The sequence below is a fragment of the Salmo trutta genome, chromosome 2, assembly GCF_901001165.1.
Source record: "Salmo trutta chromosome 2, fSalTru1.1, whole genome shotgun sequence".
NCBI lineage: Eukaryota > Metazoa > Chordata > Actinopteri > Salmoniformes > Salmonidae > Salmo > Salmo trutta.
The window spans coordinates 14508392-14532852 of NC_042958.1; the positions used below are offsets into that span (position 1 = coordinate 14508392).

The following is a 24461-nucleotide window of genomic DNA, read 5'->3' on the forward strand; positions in this document are numbered from 1 at the left end:
GTGTAGTTGTTGCTGCTGTATATGTCAGAGTTGACAGAGTTAACACTGTCTATTGTTGTCTCAGACGGTGTCTGTGTGGGGTAGTGGCGGTCGTATATCAAGCTGACGGTAGATAAGTTCGTTGCTCTCCAGAAGGCTGTGCAGCCAGACCTGTACCAGAGCATGGCAGACAGAGACACCTGGCAAAGCAACACGTCTCGCAAGAGGGTTCGCAAGTCAGTGGACCGCACCCTGGCCCACCTGGGCGACTGTCTGATACTGCACAACAAAAATTCACAGGTCTGTCTGGGACTGATGCTGCTGCAAATTGATGATACTCCCAACATTAGAGGAATTAAAAAGTTCACTTCCATGTGTTGTGGCAGTCATGTATTAGCTTACTATACAGACACAGGCTACTTTTTGACACTGTCAAAATCATCTCTGTGCTCTCCAGGAGCTGAATGGGGTGTAGGTGTTGGGGGTGGTGGAGGGAGGGGATGTGCTGGAGGAGAGGGTGCGGTTGGTCAGGGAGACGGCCAAGCGGCCAGTAGGAGGATTCAGTCTGGACGGGCTCCATACTGCAGCCATGGAGAAACACCTCCAGATCCAGCTCATCACCGCCATCAAGGAGCTGCCTGAGGACAAACCCAGGTGTGTGTGGGGAGGAAGGGGTCCCAGGGGTCTCACTTTAAACAAATTACATTACATTTCCATTTTCCATTTTAGTCATTTAGCAGACACTCTTATCTAGAGTGACTTACAGTTAGTGCATTCATCTTAAGATAGCTAGGTGAGACGATCACATATCACAGTTCTAGTAAGTACACATTCCTCAATAAAGTAGCTTCTGTATCAGCTAAGTGAGCACTAGTAGGAAAAGACTAGTGTTAATCAAGATATTGTGTGAAGATCTTATACATGCTTTATATATAATTCAGAAACTCTTGATAAGCACTACATGGATGCATCACACATCATCTATAAGCTTATGTCATACTTTATAAAGCAGGGGTTCTCAAAACTTTTTTTTTTAAGATACCAAATTCATCAAGGACCCCATCATAATCAGAACACTACTTGAGTGAGATATAAATAGCACACAACGAGTTCTACTATGACTTTGGCAGTGCACGGCCGGATGAACCAAGTCTCGGACCCTCGGAAGGAACATTTTAATGGCCCATCTCTTGGCATAAGAGAGAAAAGATTTCATGCAAATTACCGGCAATTCTACACATTTTGTAATGGGGCAGAGATATTTTTTGTTGTTGCAGCTTCAAAGCTAAAATCCTGTAATTCTACACATTTTGCCATGAGGCAGAGAGAAAACATTGCAGTTTTAAAGCTTAAATTGCAGTGCATTTTTATATAAATAAAACAAATTTGCGGAAATGCTATTGAGTTGAAAAATGTATAATTGGTGGAGCACTGTGGATACCAATATCCCTGTGATCCTCCCAGGCCCATGTTGCCCAGGGTTAAGAACATAAACTGTAGGTTAATAATTTTACATTGTATTGTATTGTATTCTACCCTCTCTAAACTTATTTCATGGATCCGTTAGCCTTGATGAGTTCTGGTTAAACTTGTAATAGTGTTAATTATCAGGTATCCTATTGAAATATTGAGTTGCTATAGTCTAGGGTCTACACCAGAAGCTAATGGTTATCTGTAGGAGGAATGCATATGGTGGCAATTAAGCTTGGAATGTATTGAGTAAAGTAAGGGTAATCACATGTGGCAGGCACTGATAAGGGTGGAGAGATGTGGTTTAGTGAGGAAGGGGGTCGAGGTCAGGTCAGGTCACATTTAAGGGAGAAGGAACAGTTTATTGCCCGTATCACTTAACTTCCTGCCTACCACTGGTGGAAATATGTTTTTGTCTGTTCAGCTGCTCAATTCTTTGGGTGAATTACCTTGGTTGGAGCTATTATTGTGTCCGTCGATTTCTTACTCTGATATTTAGAACCTAACAGCCTAAATCCTTTTAAATCTGTAGTTGTATGTAATATTCATTAAAAAAATGAATAAATCTATAGCTAGAGGACTCATTATATCTCCAGTATTGATAAATATACACTTAACAAAAATATAAACGCAGCATGCAACAATTTCAAAGATTTTACTGAGTCACAGTTCATATAAGGAAATCAGTCAATTTAAATAAATAAATTAGGCCCTAATCTATGGATTTCCCATCACTGGGAATACAGATATGCATATGTTTGTCACAGATAACTTAAAAAATAGTTAGAGGGGTGGATCAGAAAACCAGTCAGTATCTGGTGTGACCACCATTTTGGAAACATGAGGTGATGGAGGCGGATGAATGGCATGACAATGGGCATCAGGATCTCGCCACATTATCTCTGTGCATTCAAATTGCCGTCAATAAAATGCAGTTATGCTTGTTGTCCATAGCTTATGCCTGCCCATACAATAACCCCACCGCCACCATGGGGCACTCTGTTCACAACGATGACATCATAAAACCGCTCACCCACACGACTGCCATCTGCCGGTACAGTTAAAACCAGGATTCATCCATGAAGAGCACACTTCTCCAGCATGCCAGTGGCCATCAAAGGTGATCATTTGCCCACTGATGTCGGTTACGACACCGAACTGCAGTCAGGTCACACCCCTGGTGAGGACAACGAGCACGCAGATTAGCTTCCCTGAGACGGTTTCTGACAGTTTGTGCATAAATTCTTCGGTTGTGCAAATCCACAGTTTTATTAGCTGTCTGGGTGGCTGGTATCAGACGATCCCGCAGGTGAAGAAGCCGGATGTGGAGGTCCTGGGCTGGCGTGGTTACACATGGTCTGCGGTTGTGAGGCCGGTTGGACGTACTGCCAAAATCTCTATAACGACGTTGGATGCGGCTTATGGTAGAGCAACTAACATTCAATTCTCTGGCAACAGCTCCGGTGGACATTCCTGCAGTCAACATACCAATTGTAGCTTCCTTAAAACTTGAGACATCTGTGGCATTGTGTTGTGTGACAAAACTGCACATTTTAGAGTGGCCTTTTATTGTCCCCAGCACAAGGTGCACATATGTGCTGATCATGCTGTTTAATCAGAATCTTGATATGTCACACATGTCAGGTGGATGGATTATCTTGGCAGATGACAAAATACTCACTAACAGGGATGTAAACAAATTAGTGCACAATATTTGAGTGAAATAAGCTTTTTGTACGTATGGACAATGTCTGGGATGTTTTATTTCAGCTCATGAAATATGGGACCATCACTTTACATTGCATTTACATTTTTGTTCAGTATATATTAATTCTTAATCTGTTGTCTAGTACTATCTTTTTGCTAGCTAGGACCATCTACTTTAAATCCTGCCCATCTTCCTAGTAGCCTACTTGGTGTGTGAACTGATGACTGCTCATAAGTTGCAGATGATTGTTGACACATCAAACAGGATTAAGGGGCAGGACAATTTGTGACTGTTGTGGTTTTGGTAATCGGTGTCAACTGCGGTCTTGTCGTCAACTAAGACCGTCGCCGAAACAAAGACTGTTCTGCCAAGATATTGGAGGAAGGAAAGAGAGGAAGGCTCCACACCACTCTCTCACTTGATTATCTTACCTAGTTGTACACATCACGGACAAACTGAAATGGTCCACCCACACAAACAGCATGGTGAAGAAGGCGCAACAGAGCCTCTTCAACCTCAGGAGGCTGAAGAAATTTGTCTTGTCATCTAAAACACTCACGAACTTTTACAGATGCACAGTCGACAGAATCCTGTCGGGCTGTATCACCGCCTGGTACGGCAATTGCACCACCCTCAACCGCAAGGCTCTCCAGAGGGTAGTGTGGTCTGCACAATGCATCACCAGGGGCAAACAACCTGCCCTCCAGGACAGCAACAGCACCTGATGTCACAGGAAGGCCAAAAAGATAATGTAAAAGTTTGTGAGTGTTTTTGGTGAGAAGCCAAATTTCTTCAGCCTCCTGAGGTTGAAGAGGCGCTGTTGCACCTTCTTCACCACGCTGTCTGTGTGGGTGGACCATTTCAGTTTGTCCATGATGTGTACGCCGAGGAACTTAAAACCTTCCACCTTCTCCACTACTGTCCCATCGATGTGGATGGGGGGTGCTCCCTCTGCTGTTTCCTGAAGTCCACGATCATCTCCTTTGTTTTGTTGACGTTATTCTGCGTCCCGTCAGAAAGTCCAGGACCCAGTTGCACAGGGCAGGGTCGAGACCCAGGGTCTCGAGCTTAATGACGAGTTTGAAGGGTACTATGGTGTTAAATGCTGAGCTGTAATCGATACACAGCATTCTTACATAGGTATTCCTCTTGTCCAGATGGGTTAGGGCAGTGTGCAGTGTGATTGCGATTGCGTCATCTGTGGATATATTGGGGTGGTAAGCAAATTGAAGTGGGTCTAGGGTGTCAGGTAGGGTGGAGGTGATATGATCCTTGACAAGTCTCTCAAAGCACTCCATGATGGCGGAAGTGAGTGCTATGGGGCGATAGTCGTTTAGCTCAGTTACCTTAGCTTTCTTGGGAACAGGAGCAATGGTGGCCCTCTTGAAGCATGTGGGATCAGCAGACTGGGATAGGGATTGATTGAATATGTCCGTAAACACACCAGCCAGCTGGTCTGCGCATGCTCTGAGGACGCGGCTAGGGATGCCGTCTGGGCCGGCAGCCTTGCGAGGGTTAATACGTTTAAATGTTTTACTCACGTTGACGGTGACGTTGACGGTGTTTCACTCACGTTCACGGTGAAGTAGAACCCGTTTTGGTAGTGTGTCGTGTCAGTGGCACTGTATTGTCCTCAAAGTGAGCAAAGACGTTTTTAGTTTGTCTGGGAGCAAGACATCTGGGTCCGCGATGGGGCTGGTTTTCTTTTTGTAGTCCATGATTGATTGTAGACCCTGCCACATACGTCTCGTGTCTGAGCCGTTGAATTGCGACTCTACTTTGTCTCTATACTGACGCTTAGCTTGTTTGATTGCCTTGCGGAGGGAATAGCTACAATGTTTGTATTCGGTCATGTTTCCGGTCACCTTGCCATGATTAAAAGCAATGGCTCGTGCTTTCAGTTTTCGAGAATGCTGCCATCAATCCACGGTTTCTGGTTGGGGAAGGTTTTAATAGTCACCGTGGGTATAGCATCACTGATGCACTTGCTAAGAAACTCGCTCACCGAATGAGCGTATACATCAATGTTGTTGTCCGATGCTATCCGGAACATATCCCAGTCCACGTGATTGAAGCAATCTTGAAGTGTGGAATCAGATTGGTTGGATCAGCGTTGAATAGACCTGAGCACGGGCGTTTCCTGTTTTAGTTTCTGTCTATAGGCTGGGAGCAACAAAATGGAATCGTGGTCAGATTTGCCGAAAGGAGGGTGAGGGAGGGCTTTGTATGCATTGCGAAAATTAGAGTAGCAATGATCCAGAATTTTGCCAGCCTGGGTCACGCATTTGATATGCTGATAAAATTTAGGGAGCCTTGTTTTCAGATTAGCCTTAATAGGGATAGGGGGCAGTAGTTTCACGGCCGGATAAAAAACGTACCCGATTTAATCTGGTTATTACTCCTGCCCAGAAACTAGAATATGATATAATTAGTAGATTTGGATAGAAAACACCCTAAAGTTTCTAAAACTGTTTTAATGGTGTCTGTGAGTATAACAGAACTCATATGGCAGGCCAAAACCTGAGAAGATTCTATATGGGAAGTGCCCTGTCTGACCATTTCTTGGCCTTCTGTAGCCTCTTTATCGAAAATACAGGATCTCTGCTGTAACGTGACATTTTCTAAGGCTTTCATTGGCTCTCAGAAGGCCTTCTGTAGCCTCTTTATCGAAAATACAGGATCTCTGCTGTAACGTGACATTTTCTAAGGCTTTCATTGGCTCTCAGAAGGCGCCAGAACGTTGAATGATAACTCTGCAGTCTCTGGGCGAAAAACAGTAGGGGTCTTGGAGAGTGGTACTTCTGAGAACAATGACACTGGGGCGCGCGTGCATGTGACGACTCCATTTTCTTCTTTCATTGTTTGAACAGATACAACGTCTCCCGGTTGGAATATTATCGCTATTTGACGAGAAAAATCGCATAAAAATTTATTTTAAACAGCGTTTGACATGCTTCAAAGTACGGTAATGGAATATTTTGAATTTTTTTTCACGAAACGCGCCGGCGCGTCACCCTTCGGATAGTGACTTGAACGCACGAACAAAACGGAGGTATTTGGATATAACTATGGATTATTTGGAACCAAAACAACATTGGGTGTTGAAGTAGAAGTCCTGGGAGTGCATTCTGACGAAGAACAGCAAAGGTAATCCAATTTTTCTTATAGTAAATCTGAGTTTGGTGAGTGCCAAACTTGGTAGGTGTCAAAATAGCTAGCCGTGATGGCCGGGCTATCTACTCAGAATTTTGCAAAATGTGCTTTCACCGAAAAGCTATTTTAAAATCGGACACCGCGATTGCATAAAGGAGTTCTGTATCTATAATTCTTAAAATAATTGTTATGTTTTTTGTCAACGTTTATCGTGAGTAATTTAGTAAATTCACCGGAAGTTTTCGGTGGGTATGCTAGTTCTGAACAAAACATGCTAATGTAAAAAGCTGTTTTTTGATATAAATATGAACTTGATTGAACAAAACATGCATGTATTGTATAACATAATGTCCTAGGAGTGTCATCTGATGAAGATCATCAAAGGTTAGTGCTGCATTTAGCTGTGGTTTTGGTTTTTGTGACATATAAGCTAGCTTGAAAAATGGGTGTGTGATTATTTCTGGCTGGGTACTCTCCTGACATAATCTAATGTTTTGCTTTCGTTGTAAAGCCTTTTTGAAATCGGACAATGTGGTTAGATAAAGGAGAGTCTTGTCTTTAAAATGGTGTAAATTAGTCATATGTTTGAAAAATGTAAGTTTTTGCATTTTTGAGGTATTTGTATTTCGCGCCACTCTATACCATTGGATATTGGTGAGGTGTTCCGCTAGCGGAACGTCTGTCCCTAACAGGTTTTTAAAATCTCCAGCTACAATAAATGCAGCCTCAGAATATGTGGTTTCCAGTTTACATAGAGTCCAATGAAGTTCTTTCAGGGCCGTCAAGGTGTCTGCTTGGGGGGGATATACACAGCTGTGATTATAATCGAAGATAATTCTCTTGGTAGATAATGCGGTCGGCATTTGATTGTAAGAAATTCTAGGTCAGGTGAACAAAAGGACTTGAGTTCCTGTATGTTGTTATGATCACACCACGACTCGTTAATCTTAAGGTATACACCTCCGCCCTTCTTCTTACCAGAGAGATGTTTATTTCTGTCGGCGCGATGCATGAAGAAACTGGGTGGCTGTACCGACTCTGATAACGTATCCTGAGTGAGCCATGTTTCCATGAAACAAAACATTTTACAATCTCTGACGTCTCTCTGGAAGGCAACCATTGCCTGGAAGGCAACCACTCTCTTGTTGTCAAGAGACTGGACATTGGCGAGTAGTATACTCCGGAGCGGTGAGCGATGTGCCCATCTACGGAGCCTGACCAGAAGACCGCTACATCTGCCCCTTCTGCGGCGCCGTTGTTTTGGGTCGCCTACTGGGATCCGATCCATTGTCCTGGGTGGTGGTCCAAACAGAGGATCCGCTTCGGGAAAGTCGTATTCCTGGTCATAATGTTGGTACGTTGACATTGCTCTTATATCCAATAGTTCCTCCCGGCTGTATGTAATAAGACTTAAGATTTCCTGGGGTAACAGTGTAAGGAATAACACATAGAAAAACAAAATACTGCATTGTTTCCTAAGAACGCGAAGTGAGGCATCCATCTCTGTCGGTGCCAAATCTCCCCCACCCGAGCCACTGCCTGTTTACCCCGTTATCATCCAGAAGGCGAGGTCAGTACAGGTGCATCAAAGCTGGGACCGAGAAGCTGAAAAACACCTTCTATCATCAAGGCCATCAGACTGTTAAACAGCCATCACTAACATAGAGAGGCTGCTGCCAACATACAGACTCAAATCTCTGGCCACTTAAATAAACAGACTTAATAAAGGTATCACTAGTCACTTGAAATAATGTCACTTTAATAATGTTTACATAGAGGTATCACTAATCAATTTAAATAATGCCACTTTAATCATGTTTACATATCCTACATTACCCATCTCATATGTAGTATATACTGTATTCTACACTATCTACTGCATCTTGCCTATGCCGCACGCCATCGCTCATCCATATATTTCTATGTACATATTCTTATTCATCTCTTTACATTTGTGTGTATTTGTGTGTATAAGGTAGTTGTTGTGAACAGTTGTTGTGAATAGATTACTTGTTAGATTTTCCTGCATAGTCGGAACTAGAAGCACAAGCATTTTGCTTCACTCACATTGACATCTGCTAACCATGTGTATGTGACCAATAAAATTGGATTTAATTTGATGATCTCATTTTTGCTCTTTTGTAGCTTCAGCAACTCTGTGTGTTTTCGATCAGTTCACTCCTCTCCGTGTTGGCTTTACAGACACTCCCCACCCGTTGGCTGCAACCCTTCAAATTTAGTGTATTCCTGGTCTCTGGCAGCGTTTAGAACTGCCGATCTGCGGACAAGAGCGCCAAGTTCACCTCAAACTATGCTGCCCTTCAGTCCCAAGACTTTTTGGCCTTGACATGGATCACCCCAGAGAACACTCCAGCTGCTCTCTCTCCATCTGACTACGTCTGAGAGCATGGTGGTGGCACAGGGCTGCTCATTTCTCCTAAATGGAGATTTTCTATTTTGTCCCTCACCAGTCCATCTCCTCATTTGAATTCCATGCTGTCCAACATTGTTGTTATCTATTGCCACCAGGTGCCCATAGAGAGTTCCTTAATGAGCTTGACACCTTGATAAGCTCCTTATTGAGGATGACTCACTGCTCTTCGTCCTCGTCGACTTCAACATCCCGGCGTCTCCCTTCGATCCATTTCTTCCAAATCTCTTTTTCCCCTCCTTGCCTCTATTGACCTCAGCCTTTCCCAGTCCCATCCCACTCAAAAGGCAAGCAATACACTAGACCTCATCTTTACTAGAGGCTGTTCGCCTCCTAATCTCACTGCAACCCTCCTCCAGGTCTCTGATCCCTACTTTCCTTTATGTCTCCCTTTCCTCTAACCCTAGCAACTCAGCCCCTAACCAGATGGTCATGCGTCGTCACAATCTTTGCTCTCTCTCTCTCCCACTAATCTCTCCTCTTCTATCCACTCATCTCTCCTTTCTGTTAAATCCTACTCCCTCCTGTGTCCTGATTCTGCCTCTTTGACCCTACTATCCTCCCTTTCCACATCCTATGACTCGCGCTGTCCCCTTTCTTCCCGGCTGGCTCGGTTGTCCCCTCCTGCGCCGGGACTCATTGTAAGCTTACAGAACAGGGTTGCGGGCAGCTGAGGGACAATGTAGGAAAACTAAATTTCCAGAGGACTTATCATCCTTTCACTCCCTCCTCTCTACCTTCTCTTCCTCTGTATCCGCTGCTAAAGCCACTTTCTATCACTCTAATTTTAAGCTTCTGCCTGTAACCCTAGGAAACTCTTTGCCACCTTCCTGCTCCTCCTTAATCTTCCACCCCTCCCCCTCCCTCGTCCCTCTCTGTGGACGACTTTGTCAACCACTTTGAAAAGGAGGTTGATGACTTCTGCTCTTCATTTACAGCCTATTGAATCCACTGGTCCCACTCACGCAGAACTGCCCTACGCCTTGACCTGTTCCCCCCTGTCTCTCCAGATGAAATCCTGCGACTAGTGAGGTCTGGCCGCCCGACAACGTTCTCCAGACCATCTCTGGAGACCTTCTCCCATTCCTCACTTCACTCATCAACTCATCCTTGACCACTGGCTGCATCCCCTAAAATGGCCTGAGTCACTCCCCTATTTTATATTTGAGATTCTTCAAAGTAGCCATCCTTTGCCTTGCACACTCTTGGCATTCTCTTAACCAGCTTCACCTGGAATGCTTTCCCAAAAGTCTTAAAGGAGTTCCTACATATGCTGAGCACTTGTTGGCTGCTTTTCCTTCACTCTGTGGTTCAACTCATCCCAAACCATCTCAATTGGGTTTCGGTCGGGTGACAGTGTCACCAGAAAAGCACCCCCACACCATCACACCTCCTTCTCCATGCATCATGGTGGGAACCACACATGCGGAGATCATCCTTTCACTTACTCTGCATCTGACAAAGACACGGCGGTTGGAACTAAAAATCTCAAATTTGGACTCATTAGACCAAAGGACAGATTTCCACCAGTCTAATGTCCATTGCTAGTGTTTCTTGACCCAAGCAAGTCTCTTCTTCTTATTGGTGTCCTTTAGTAGGGGTTTCTTTGCAGCAATTCTACCATGGAGGCTTGATTCACGCAGACTCCTCTGAACAGTTGATGTTGAGATGTGTCTTTTACTTGAACTCTGTGAAGCATTTATTTGGGCTGAAATTTCTGAGGCTGGTAACTAATGAACTTATCCTCTGCAGCAGAGGAAACTCTGGGTCTTTCTTTCCTGTGGCGGACCAGTTTCATCATGGCGCCTGATGGTTTTTGCGACTGCACGAATTGACTGACCTTCGTGTCTTGAAGTAAAGTAATTTGTCTTTGTTTATTTGAGCTGTTCTTGCCATAATATGGACATGGTCTTATACCAAATAGGGCTATCTTCTGTACACCAACCATACCTTGTCACAACACTTTTTTGGTTACTACATGATTCCATGTGTTATTTCACAGAATGTAGAAAATAGTAAAAATAAAGAAAAGTAAAGAGTAGGTATGTACAAACTTTTGACTGGTACTGTATATACATACACACAGTTGAAGTCAGAAGTTTACATACACCTTAGCCAAATACATTTAAACTCAGTTTTTCACAATTCCTGACATTTAATCCTAGTAAAAATTCCCTTTTTTAGGTCAGTTAGGATCACCACTTTATTTTAAGAATGTGAAATGTCAGAATAGTAGAGAGAAGTATTTATTTAAGCTTTTATTTCTTTCATCACATTCCCAGTGGGTCAGAAGTTTACATACACTCAATTAGTATTTGGTAGCATTGCCTTTAAATGGTTTAACTTGGGTCAAACGTTTCGGGTAGCCTTCCACAAGCTTCCCACAATAAGTTGGGTGAATTTTGGCCCATTCCTCCTGACAGAGCTGGTGTAACTGAGTCAGGTTTGTAGGCCTCCTTGCTCGCACACGCTTTTTCAGTTCTGCCCACAACTTTCCTATGGGATTGATGTCAGGGCTTTGCGATGGCCAATCCAATACCTTGATTTTGTTGTCCTTAAGCCATTTTGCCACAACTTTGGAAGTATGCTTGGGGTCATTGTCCATTTTGAAGACCCATTTGCGACCAAGCTTTAACTTCCTGACTGATGTCTTGAGATGTTGCTTCAATATATCCACATAATTTTCCTACCTCATGACGCCATCTATTTGTGAAGCGCACCAGTCACTCCTGCAGCAAAGCACCCCCACAACATGATGCTGCCACCCCCGTGCTTCACGGTTGGGATGGTGTTCTTCAGCTTGCAAGCCTCCCCCCTTTTCCTCTAAACATAACGATGGTCATTATGGTCAAACAGTTCTATTTTTGTTTCATCAGACAAGAGGACATTTCTCCAAGAAGTATGATCTTTGTCCCCATGTGCAGTTGCAAACCGTAGTCTGGCTTTTTTATGGCGGGTTTTGAGCAGTGGCTTCTTCCTTGCTGAGTGGCCTTTCAGGTTATGTTGATATAGGACTCATTTTACTGTGGGTATAGATACTTTTGTACCTGTTTCCTCCAGCATCTTCACAAGGTCCTTTGCTGTTGTTCGGGGATTGATTTGCACTTTTCGCACCAAAGTACGTTCATCTCTAGGAGACAGAATGCGTCTCCTTCCTGAGCGGTATGACGGCTGCGTGATCCCATGGTGTTTATACTTGCGTACTATTTTTTGTACAGATGAATGTGGTACCTTCAGGTGTTTGGAAATTGCTCCCAAGTGTCGTGTCTTTGGGGTACCATTAAACTGAAGACATGTTGATCAATTAACTCCCTGTAATTATTATCACGCGATTAAACTGATTAATCGTTTAATTGTAATTAACTAGGAGATTGGGGCACCAAGGAAAATATTCAGATTACAAAGTTATAATTTTCCTAATATAACTTTCCTATATTATAATATAGGCCGATTATCTTCTGGTTTAAATGGTGTATTTTACCTCTCGTCCAGTCTCATTCCAAACGTTGTAAATTGTTGTATCTGCACGAACCCAGTCTTTACTAAAATCATCCATACATCAATTGTCTTAAAATCATTTATTTACTACACTAAGTAATTAACAGAAAACATACAAACAGTAATTATCGTCACAAAGGATTGGTATAGTAATGTGCCCTAATGGCTAACAGGCATGGCTGGTCTGTTAGACAATGGGTCATAAACGGTCAGCTGAGGAGGTACACAGAGTTCATTAATATTAACAATTGACACTTGAACGCTCACTCATTCGGGAACAATTGCAATCAATATATATTTACGCTCAGTATGTCATCGGGATCCTTGTTGGAGAGTTCTGTTCTGTTGAGGAGTTTTGTCCGCGTTCTCTCTCTCTCTCTCTCTCTCTCTCTCTCTCTCTCTCTCTCTCTCTCTCGGTTAGAATGGATCTTTCAGAGCGACATTCATTAATGTCGTCATAGAATGGATGTTTCGTTGGTCTTCGCGTTCAATGATATAATTTACTTAGCTGCAGACTAATAATTAATATCAAAGACTTGTTCTTATTCTGTCGGTCTCGATAGTCTAAAAGTTAACCACGTGGTGTAGTTCACTTTCAGTAGAGGAATTGGATGGTAAAACCTACTGGCCATAGAGTGGAGGCCTGGTCTAAAGAAATGTAGCTCAGGGTATAGTTTTATAGTGACCCTAGAACAGGCTTGTCAAATGACGCCTGGTCCTGTCTGTGTCCCTGGGGGGGCGTGCCGATGGCTGAGTTAAGCTTGGTACAGAAATCCAATTCTATCACATTAACATCAGTACATAGCATCTCAATGTATTACAAATAGCTTTATCCTTATTAATACATTTTATACGACCATTATGATGCAAATCTCATCGCTGAGGCTATTATATAAACAGTTTTATGGTAATATGGCTATATTGTCTCTTCTGAGTATCACAAAATTGTACCAAGCGGACCAGTTCGTAGCTGGATTCTTCACCAATCTTCCATACCTTCTCCAGAACACACATGTCGCTCGGTTCTCCAACTCTATGAGTTGGAAGAATTTCCTTTGTCTCTCTATGAAACATGTGGTAAGAGATTCTCCTCTTAGAGTTTTTACAACCCTTTCACACAGGGCCTGGGTTGGGGGGAAGGTAGGTTGGGGGATGGTACAAAGGGGAGGGGGTCAACTGTCCTCCCTGTACCCAAAAAGGACACAAGGATGAACCAGACTTGTGGAGGTTTACAATTTTTTTTCTGAGGTCTTCACTGATTTCTTTTGATTTTCCCATGATGTCAAGCAAAAAGGCACTGAGTTTGAAGGTAGGCCTTGAAATACATTCACAGGTACCCTCCAATTGACTCAAATGATCTCAATTAGTCTCTCAGATGCTTCTAAAGCCATGACATCATTTTCTGGAATTTTCCAAGCTGTTTAAAGGCACAGTCAACTTAGTGTATGTAAACTTCTGACCCACTGGAATTATGATACAGTGAATTATAAGTGAAATAATCTGTTTGTAAACAATTGTTGGAAAAATGACTTGTGTCATGCACAAAGTAGATGTCCGAACCAACTTGCCAAAACTATAGTTTGTTAACAAGAAATTTGTGGAGTGGTTGAAAAACGAGTTTTAATGACTCCAACCTAAGTGAATGTAAACTTCTGACTTCAACTGTACATACACTGAGTGTAGAAAACATTAGGAACACCTGCTTTTTCCATGACATTGACTGGCCAGGTGAATCCTGGTGAAAGTTATGGTGGCTTATTGATGTCACCTTTTAAATCCAATCAGTGTAGATGAAGGGGAGCAGACCGGTTAAGGAAGGATTTTTAAGCCTTGAGACAATTGAGACATGGATTGTGTATGTGTGTCATTCAGAGGGTGAATGGGCAAGACAAAAGATTTAAGTGCCTTTGAACGAGGTGTGGTAGGAGGTGCCAGGCGCACCAGTTTGAGTGTGTCAAGCACTGCAACGCTGCTGGGTTTTTCACGCTCTACAATTTCCCCTGTGTATCAAGAATGGTCCACCACCCAAAGGACTTCCAACCAACTTGACACAATTGTGGGATGCATTGGAGTCAACATGGGCCAGAATCGCTGTGGAACGTTTTGACACCTTGTAGAGTCCATACCCCGAATAATTGAGGCTGTTCTGAGGGCAAATGGGGTGCAACTCAATATTAGGAAGGTGTTCCTATTGATTTGGCTGCAGACCCCTGCAGAACCTCCGTGGACTCCACTTTGAGGACCTCTGTTATAAAGAATGTATAAAGCGTGATATAACAGCTCCCACTGTAAGGTGCATTGGCAAAAATGACATTATAACCTGTCTATTACGACTATACCGTCAAATCACAACAGCCATCCGCGGTTCTTCCCCCGTGCTGTTTCTCAGCATCGTGAGTGTTTGTGTGTGTGTGTGTGTGTGTGTGCTGCAGCTCTTCTTCCTGTTCATCAGGCAGCTGCTCTCTATTTCTCTCTTTCTCTCCCTCTCTTTCTCCTGCTCTCATCCCGGCTGCTTCACTGCAGTTAAAGTTAGTGGCTAAATTTATCAAAAACTCTCAGATTAAAAACTCTTAGGCTGCCTTAAAAATATCTGAATATGTTGCTAATCGTTTTCAGGGGAGGAAAAGTAGCTGGCAGGGATCTGAAGATCAAAGCTGCTGAGTTGGCTACCCTGTCCATTAACTCTTCATAGACTCTAGCTAGCAGAGGTTTGAGTGCCCCTCTACACCAGCTCCAGTTGCCAGATGTAACCCTTTTTACACTTTCTCTGTCTGCACCCACACTCCCCTAAATATAATATGAATGCTCTTTCATTCCACCCCACTCTTACTCCTTCCCTCACTCCTCCCCTTACAGATCAAATTATTTATTTGTCTCTCCTTCCCTCACTCCTACCCTTATAGACCCAATTCTTTCTTTCTCTCTCCTTCCTTCCCTCACTCCTACCCTTATAGACCCAATTCTTTCTTTCTCTCTCCTTCCTTCTATCACTCCTACCCTTACAGACCCAATTCGTTCTTTCTTTGTCTCTCCTTCCCTCACTCCTCCCCTAACAGACCCAATTCTTTCTTTGTCTCTCCTTCCCTCACTCCTACCCTTATAGACCCAATTCTTTCTTTCTCTCTCCTTCCCTCACTCCTCCCCTAACAGACCCAATTCTTTCTTTGTCTCTCCTTCCCTCACTCCTCCCCTTACAGACCCAATTCTTTCTTTCTTTGTCTCTCCTTCCCTCACTCCTCCCCTTACAGATCAAATTATTTATTTGTCTCTCCTTCCCTCACTCCTCCCCTAACAGACCCAATTCTTTCTTTGTCTCTCCTTCCCTCACTCCTACCCTTATAGACCCAATTCTTTCTTTCTCTCTCCTTCCCTCACTCCTCCCCTAACAGACCCAATTCTTTCTTTGTCTCTCCTTCCCTCACTCCTACCCTTACAGACCCAATTCTTTCTTTCTTTGTCTCTCCTTCCCTCACTCCTACCCTTACAGACCCAATTCTTTCTTTCTTTGTCTCTCCTTCCCTCACTCCTACCCTTACAGACCCAATTCTTTCTTTATCTCTCCTTCCCTCATTCCTTCACCCCCTAAAGCAGCATGCTTTTCAAAACAAGGCATAGCCCCTTAATGCTTTTTAGTTATCTCCCTCTTTTCTCCTCTCTGCATTCTGTCTCTCTTATCTCTCTCTACTTCTCTCTGTTTATTCCCTGCTCCTGTCACGTCCTGACCAGTAAAGAGGTTATTTGTTATTGTAGTTTGGTCAGGACGTGGCAGGGGGTGTTTGTTTAATGTGTTTCGGGGTTTGTTGGGCAATGTTCTATGTTAGTCTATTTCTATGTCTGTGTCTAGTTTATCTATTTCTATGCTTAGTTTATTGGTTTGACCTTCAATTGGAGGCAGCTGTTTCTCGTTGCCTCTAATTGAAGGTCCTATTTAGTAGGGGTGTTTTTTAATGGGTTTTTGTGGGTAGTTGTTTCCGTATGTGTGTAGCTGTGTGCCTCACAGGACTGTTTTTCGTCGTTGTTTTTGTTTAAGTGTTTGTTTTGGTTTTTCTTCACAATAAAGAAGATGAGCATACACATTCATGCTGCGCCTTGGTCCCATCTTTACGATGAACGTGACAGCTCCAGTGTGTCTGTGTGTCTGTAGGTGTCTCTCCTCACCTCTCACTCACAGACATATGACCAGGTGATGGGAGAGGACAGGCTGGCCAATTAGTGGCTCTAATTGAGTTGAGTGATCATGTGACACCCTTTACGACCCCCCCCCCATACAGGTCCTACCTTTAACCCCTCTCCTGTTATAAGTTATTAACCCCCCCACCCCCCACCCCCCACACACTCAACCCTAAGACCCCCTAGCATGCTGATTTTACTCTCAGTGGGAGACTAAGAAAAATACAGATTCCCCTCCCTCCCTCTCTCTCCCATCACTCTGTGCTCATTGTGCTCACTCCAGAATCCCCAGGAAACCATGGCAACCCCTGACTTCCCTCCTGGGAGCCATGGCAACCCCACTCCTCTTCCAGCTGCACTGGGAATACTGGCCTGGCGGAGAGTAGACTCAAACTTCCCCCAGAGCTCCCAGTGCCCCAGCGTTTGGGAGACCTCTGTCCTATTCCCCCTTGCCCTGGAAGTAAGGGAGCCGACTGGGGATCTGGGGTGGCGAAGGGGCAGTGGAGAGAGAGAGTGGTGCTGCATGCCGTATCCGCGACCCCCAGATGCTCCCTTTGAGGCCATACTGGGATTCCTTAATGAAAAGAGGCTGTGCTTGGTCAGACTGCCCCTGGGTTGTGGTGGCACTGGGAGATACACAGCCTCCCTTTAGGCACCATGGACTCATTATGGGATGGTAAATTGGGTTTGGCCCTGGAACCTCAAGGCAGAGGGCCAGAGAGAGACGGTTAACTGAAACCTAAGTGAGAAAGACAGAGAGATTGAAAGGGAGAGCGAGAGAGAGGGGAAAATAAAGAGTGATTTTAAGAGTGGGGTGGGTTGAGGTGGCTTGGAGGAGAATGAGGGATGATGGGGGATGCAATCTGTTTGTCTGCTGTGTGAGCATGCATCTGCTCTGTGTGTGGATGTTCAATGTTGGTATTGATTTTGTTGTTTACGTGTGAGTGTGTGTGCGTGCGTGCGTGCGTGCGCGAGTGCGTGCGTGTGTGTGTGTGTGTGTGTGCGTGTTCGTGCGTGTTAGAGCGAGAGATGCTGCATCTGTAGTGCTTCAGGGATAGCACTGCTAGATGAGATAGATAGGTAAGAGTCTGTCAGTTTGTCTGATAGACTGCATACTGCCTAATAAGTCAACCATTGATCATTGATCAACAGTGTAATACATTTATATCTGTTTGTCTGCCTGTTTGTCTGCCTACCTGTCTGTGTATATGTGTTTGTCTGTAGCAGGGTTTCCATTAGCCAGTAATAGCCGGCTTTTGGACAATAAAAAAAATAGAAAAGCTGATAAATACCAGTTGATGGAAATAGATGTGACTGGTCATGCTTATCGGTCTATAGCTTAATTTGCATCATTTAGTGGAATTAAACTGGTGTGTGTGTACAATATATTCATTATGTATCTTATCACATGCATACAGCGTACAGATACAAAGCCTTTGAGAGGAAAAATCTGTCAGACAGCAGGAGAGCTGCTGCTACAGCATCTCAAACACAAAATGCATATGTAATGGAAGGCAGGCTTCATTATCGCGTCACACATCACTGTGCAATGAACTGGAGGCAGTATGCATTTTGAAAACATATACTTAATAGTTTGAAACTTTAATGTTTTACGACATATTATGAGGCATGTCTTACCTTGTTTCAAAGCAGCCTAGCCAAAATCAGACCATATCCAGGGATCAGACCATATCCATTATTTTATATCAACTTTCTTTCATTGTACAGTAGCCAAAGGCACAATCCTAGTCATATTAACAAGCCATGTTAGTTGTTACATATTAGATCTCCCCTCTTTCTACATTTCTAATGGATATTTCCATCCCTGTCACATGAAACGGCTTGCATGTGTGGTGTGCTTTTGACAACGGTGTTTTCCCGCTAATTGTATTATGGAAGGAACATTCTCACATAGCCTCCTGCCTTGTGTTCATTGCTGCACTGATAATGTGAAGAATTAATAGTTTATCAACATTTTAGGCAAAACGTTGTGATCTGTTGCATCAGACTCATTGCTTTTTAAAGTTTTGTTATGTAGTCTAGGCCTACTGGTTGAATGTGGGATCTATCATCCCACAACTGTTGCAGAGTGTTTGGAGTAGGCCATCTGTTTCTCAACAAGCTGACCAATAGAATAAGTCAACCTTTCTACTATGGGGATAATAGAATGATATAAGCTGAGGGTTTTGCTGTTCGTTACTCGTCTTGTTGACGAAGGAAAAGTTGTTCTAACATGTTCAAAGATTACATCAGAATTGAGTAAGAAGGTTCGCATATCATTGCATCCTCAACTTGCATGTTCTGTTAATATTAATGACCATAATATCATCTAAATGGGATTTCTGTCATTCTGAGCAACATGGTTGGATGGCCTAATCAGGTTCCACAGCCAATTCATATGGGTCCGGTAAATGTCTCAAATGTCCGGTAAATTAAAATGATACTGGTCAAATGTCCGGCGCCACATTTTACTAACAGAAACCCTGGTCTGTTTGTATGTGTGTGTCAGGCTGCTGCATGGCTTGGGGCGGCCAGACGAGGCGCTGGCGTGCGTGGAGGTGGAAGTGGATCTGTTTGAACGCTTCTTCCCCTTTCAGGTGACAGAGCGAGGCTGTGCCCTCTCCTTCCCCTTCAACATCACCACTGACCCAGAATCCGCAGGTGCTGGTGTAGAGGCACCCCCAACTGGTCAGGGTGTTCCATAAGCGCCAACTGCCAGCAAAGCCACTACACAACACTGCACAACACTAAACAATACATGAATTGCACTATAACGGTGACAAATGGTGCCCACCAACTGTTAGGGCCTACATAAAGCTGTCCCAACAGCAGAGTCCCAACAGCAGAGTCCCAACACCTTACCACTGCTACACCTGGCTTTCAGCGGAGCCTTGTCTGGCAGCAAAACAGTTAATTCAGCCTCATTTACTGCCTTTAAAAAAAACTTAGCTGATATGGCTGACTTGCTTAAACAAATGTGATTTCTAATGACAATTGAGATGTACAAACTATGGCATAAGGGGACGACAAGCGGATAAGAGGCAATCCGTAATTTTGATTAAGACATTAATGAGCGAGCGACAATGGACGTAGTCAATATAACTATTTGTTTGGCACTTTTGAAATGTACAGTGACAGAATTCAGAACATGGGCCATTCTTACAGTGTACTCCCTGTACAACAAGTCAGAACCGTAGGATAAATAAAGGGGCATATAAACAGACAATGAAAGCTCTTACAATATTCTATGATTACATTTCTCTAAAACAGGTTATAGTCTACATGTGCACCACCAAGTTAGAACAGTAGGTGAAATAAAGAGGTGAAAATAGACCAAATTATTAGGGTGAGGCACATTGAACGGCGTTTGGGTCTTTGCGTATAAAGAAAGATACACGTCATATAACACTATTTGACGCGTTAAATAAGATTTTAATTTGACATGTGGAATAACACAATTCTATTATAGAATGTTGTGTGTGCTGAATTTTTACTTGCAAGCCAAGTGCCACGACTACTATCAGTAGCACTGTCAAGCTGTACAATACCGCATTGGTGAAAATAGACCAAATTATTAGGGTGAGGCACATGGGCTACAGCTTACTACACAACATATACATATCTCCTTGCATATGACATAATTTATGCAGCAGCATACAATACATTTTTGGACTCACCTTGTGAAGGTGGCATGACGGTCCTTTGTGGGCAAAGTTTGTCATCAAACTTCGTCATTAAAGTCTGTCATTCTCTGGATTTATGGTTGGAACTCAGAAAAAAAACACACAGCCACTCTACTGAATAGCAGGCTAGTGATTGCTTTGCAATGCTTGCAGTTAGCCACTGATTCCTTCCAAACCACTCATTGTTGAATTAGCGATTTCCAACTTGTTGTGTAACGTTAAACTTTATGTTCAATAGCCGATGAGCACCGATTCATTTATAATTTCTCTTTATTATTTATCTTCATATGACAAGGATTAAAATTATTTGCCAGTAGATTGTTAACTTTATTCATGATGATGACTGCTAGCTAAAGCTTTGAAGGTAAGACGTTGACATGTTCCTTCCAATCAAGCTACTGTACTTATAACGTGATTTTACCTCATTTTATCTGTGGCCAATGACCTTGAGCCTTCTTGGAAGGGTACTCTATGGCAGGACCCAAAGGGCTGACATTTTGGATGTCTACCCTTACTAAGGACTTTAACTTGGCGAGGACGTAGTGTCCCCATGAGTGACAGAACACTGAGCCAATCATGGCGCAATGCTCCTATTTTCTGGTGGCTCGCCCCACCACCACAGAAAGCACTGAGCTAGGCTGAAACACCTGCATTTTGGAGCTGCCTTACTCAAGAAAGCAAAAACGAGACCGTTTGTATGCGGCTTTATTAACTCAATGATAAATATCAGTTTGTAAACTGATATGTGACACGTATTAATGCCAAAATAACATGCAAAACAGGCACCCCCAAAAAAATAAATAATTATATATACATTTATTTTTGTTGTTATTATTACTATTACCTCAAAAAAAATAAAATAAAAATAAACCCCTAACTAAAGGGAGGGAAGGGAGGGTGGCTGCCGTCAACAACGGCTCCTGTGCTACACCCCCCCTCCCAACCCATCTATACTGGAGGTGGCTCAGGCTCAGGTCTACTTCCCCCACCCAATCTGTCCACCCCTGCTGAATGCTCAGGGCTGTAGAGCGTCTCTGGGAGCTCCGGACTGTAAGCCGACTCTGGAAGCTCCAGACTGTAAGCCGACTTTGGAAGCTCCAGACTGTAAGCCGACTCTGGAAGCTCCAGACTGTAAGCCGACTCTGGAAGCTCCAGACTGTAAGCCGACTCTGGAAGCTCCAGACTGTAAGCCGACTCTGGAAGCTCCAGACTGTAAGCCGACTCTGGAAGCTCCAGACTGTAAGCCGACTCTGGAAGCTCCAGACTGTAAGCCGACTCTGGAAGCTCCAGACTGTAAGCCGACTCTGGAAGCTCCAGACTGTAAGCCGACTCTGGAAGCTCCAGACTGTAAGCCGACTCTGGAAGCTCCAGACTGTAAGCCGACTCTGGAAGCTCCAGACTGTAAGCCGACTCTGGAACTGTTGCCGGATACTCTGGACGGGGCACTGTCTTCGGACACTCTGGACGGGGCACTGTCTTCGGACACTCTGGACGGGGCACTGTCTTCGGACACCCTGGACGGGGCACTGTCTTCGGACACTCTGGACGGAGTACTGTTGTCGGAAGCTCGAGACTGAGCTGACGCACTGGAAGCCTAGTGCATGGGGCTGGTAGTGGAGGTACCAGACTGGAGACACGCACTTTAAGGCTAGTGCGAGGAGTGGGAACAGGACATACTGGACTGGGCTGATGCACTGGAAGCCTAGTGCGTGGTGCTGGTACTGGAGGTATCAGACTGGAGACACGCACTTCAAGGCTAGTGCGAGGAGTGGGAACAGGACATACTGGACTTGTCTGATGCACTGGAAGCCTAGTGCGTGGTGCTGGTACTGGAGGTATCAGACTGGAGACACGCACTTCAAGGCTAGTGCGAGGAGTGGGAACAGGACATACTGGACTGGGCTGATGCACTGGAAGCCTAGTGCGTGGTGCTGGTACTGGATATACCGGGCCGTGTAGACGCACTGGCGGTCTCGATCGCACCTCCTGCACAACCCGTCCTGGCTGGATGGAACTAGTAGCCCTGCACAAGCGAAGTGCTGGCACAGGGCGAACTGGGCTGTGCAGGGGCCTGATGGTTGCCGTGCGTAGAGCTGGCGAAATCGTGCACACTTCCGCATACTCTGGCGCTCTCTTCTCCCCTGCTTCTCATAAAAAGCAGGGGGAGCTGGCTTAGGTCTACTGCCTGGCCCAGCCAAACTACCCGTGTGCCCCCCCCAAAAAAAATCTTGGGGGTGCCTCTCCGGCTTCCTAGCCAGCCGTGTTCCCCAGTAGCGTTCCCGGTCCTCACCAGACTTCCTCCATGGGCCCTCTCCGGCCAAAATCTCCTCCCACGTCCAAAACTCCCGATAGTCCATATCATTTTCCCGTTGCTCCTTACCCCGCTGCTTGGTCCTTGGTTGGGTGGGAGATTCTGTCACAGTTGTCGTGGACCAAGACGCAGTGGGGAAATGTGCACTCATCTTCTTTTATTTAAACGGACAAAGAAGGTAAACCAAAATAAATATGTACACAAAAAACACAACGACAAATAACAGGCCGGTAAGGCACAGAGCTATACACAGCACAATCTCCCACAAAACACTAAAACAAACACATACCTATATATAGGACCCTCAATCAGAGGCAACTAGAAAACACCTGCCTCCAATTGAGAGTCCAATCCCCAATTAACTAAACATAGAAATACAAAGAACTAGACTAAACATAGAAATACATTAACATAGACCAGTGCCCAAAACCCGGAATAATAAATCAAACACACCACTAAACACACAACCACCCCGAACCACATAAAACAAATACCCTCTGCCACGTCCTGACCAAACTACAATAACAAATAACCCCTATTACTGGTCAGGACGTGACAGGCTCAAAACAGAATGACGGGTCGCCACTGATTGCCAGCCAAATAGCTTACTTCTAACCCTTATATGGCTGGCTACTAAAATGACTTTAACACATTGGATGTAGGTCCATTATCATTCCTACAAAGTTTTGATTTGGTTTTAGTCATTTTAAAGTATATTGAGTTTGTTTCCCCCCCAAGAAGAATGGGGCCCAGAATTCCCTGAGGGACACCATTGTGAATAAGTGCTGCGGACAATACTGAACCACCCATGCTCACTGAGAAACGTCTACCACATACAGTAGATATTACTTGAACCAGTCGAAGGCAAAGCCTGAGATTCCCACCCATCTTTCCATCCAGTCAACAAAGATGTTATGATCAATAGTATCAAACACGGCACTGAGATCCAATAGAACTAAAGCATTCACCGGCGTCAGCACCCAACAGAAGAAGTCCTTACTCACTTTCTATAAAGCAGTTTCCGTGCTGTGAAGTGAGCGCAAGCCACTGGAATTTTTCAAATAAGTTGTTCATATTCAAATAAGCCACCGATTGCTTGAAAACAACTTTTTCTAAAATCATGGATTAAAAAAAGGAAGTTTAAAGAGGGGTCTATTACTACTCAGTGAGGAGAGGTCTAGATTGGGTTTTTAAGGAGAGATTGGACTAGAGCAGTTTTAATAGAGAGAAAGTGTCTGTTTCTTTGTAATTGTGCCTCGCTGTCTGTGTGACCACAAATATTGATGTTGTTTGTTTGGTGGAGTAAGAGGCAGTATCAGTCAAATAAAATAACTGGGTGAAGAAACAAACCCAACGGGTCAGATGGTGAAATTAAATCAATGGACGATCTCACTGTTACCCCAGTAAACTGATAACTATTGAATTATGCTTGCCGTTACTCTCTGATAAAGGAAAAGAAAACTCAATATGATTAAAGCGTTCTTGAGGGAAATTGAACCCTCCCGTGAGAATTATACATATTCTGGTTGATAGCTGTAAAAGTTTCTATATCAGGCCAAAGTAACAGATTCTGATTTAAAAGTTGGGGATCAGACTCGTTTAGACAGACAGCAGTAATAAATTCTGTACGGGGGAGTGTAATGGGGTTCACTGGAGGTGAGTGTGAGGACAAGACTGGGGTCCATCAGCTAAAGAGGTGAGAGCGTCCAAATCCCCTCTCAGCCAATTAGAGGGCTCCATGGGGAGGTGGCGTCACAGCCACCTTCTCTGGCACCACAGGCCCTGGTTTAATCCACCTGCCATCCTTCCCCTCTCTTTTAATCCCTCTGTCTGTCTGTCTGTCTGTCTGTCTGTCTGTCTGTCTGTCTGTCTGTCTGTCTGTCTGTCTGTCTATCTGTCTGTCTGTCTGTCTGTCTGTCTGTCTGTCTGTCTGTCTGTCTGTCTGTCTGTCTGTCTGTCTGTCTGTCTGTCTGTCTGTCTGTCTGTCTGTCTCTCTCTCTCTCTCTCTCTCTCTCTCTCTCTCTCTCTCTTCAAATCACTCCCTCTATTCTCCTCTCT

General features: G+C 44.1%; 1 pseudogene; it reads left to right on the forward strand.

Annotated features, from left to right (window-relative positions):
* The window catches only part of LOC115148807 (queuine tRNA-ribosyltransferase accessory subunit 2-like), a 63438-nt pseudogene that overhangs the window by 37244 nt on the left and 1733 nt on the right, over positions 1 to 24461 (forward strand).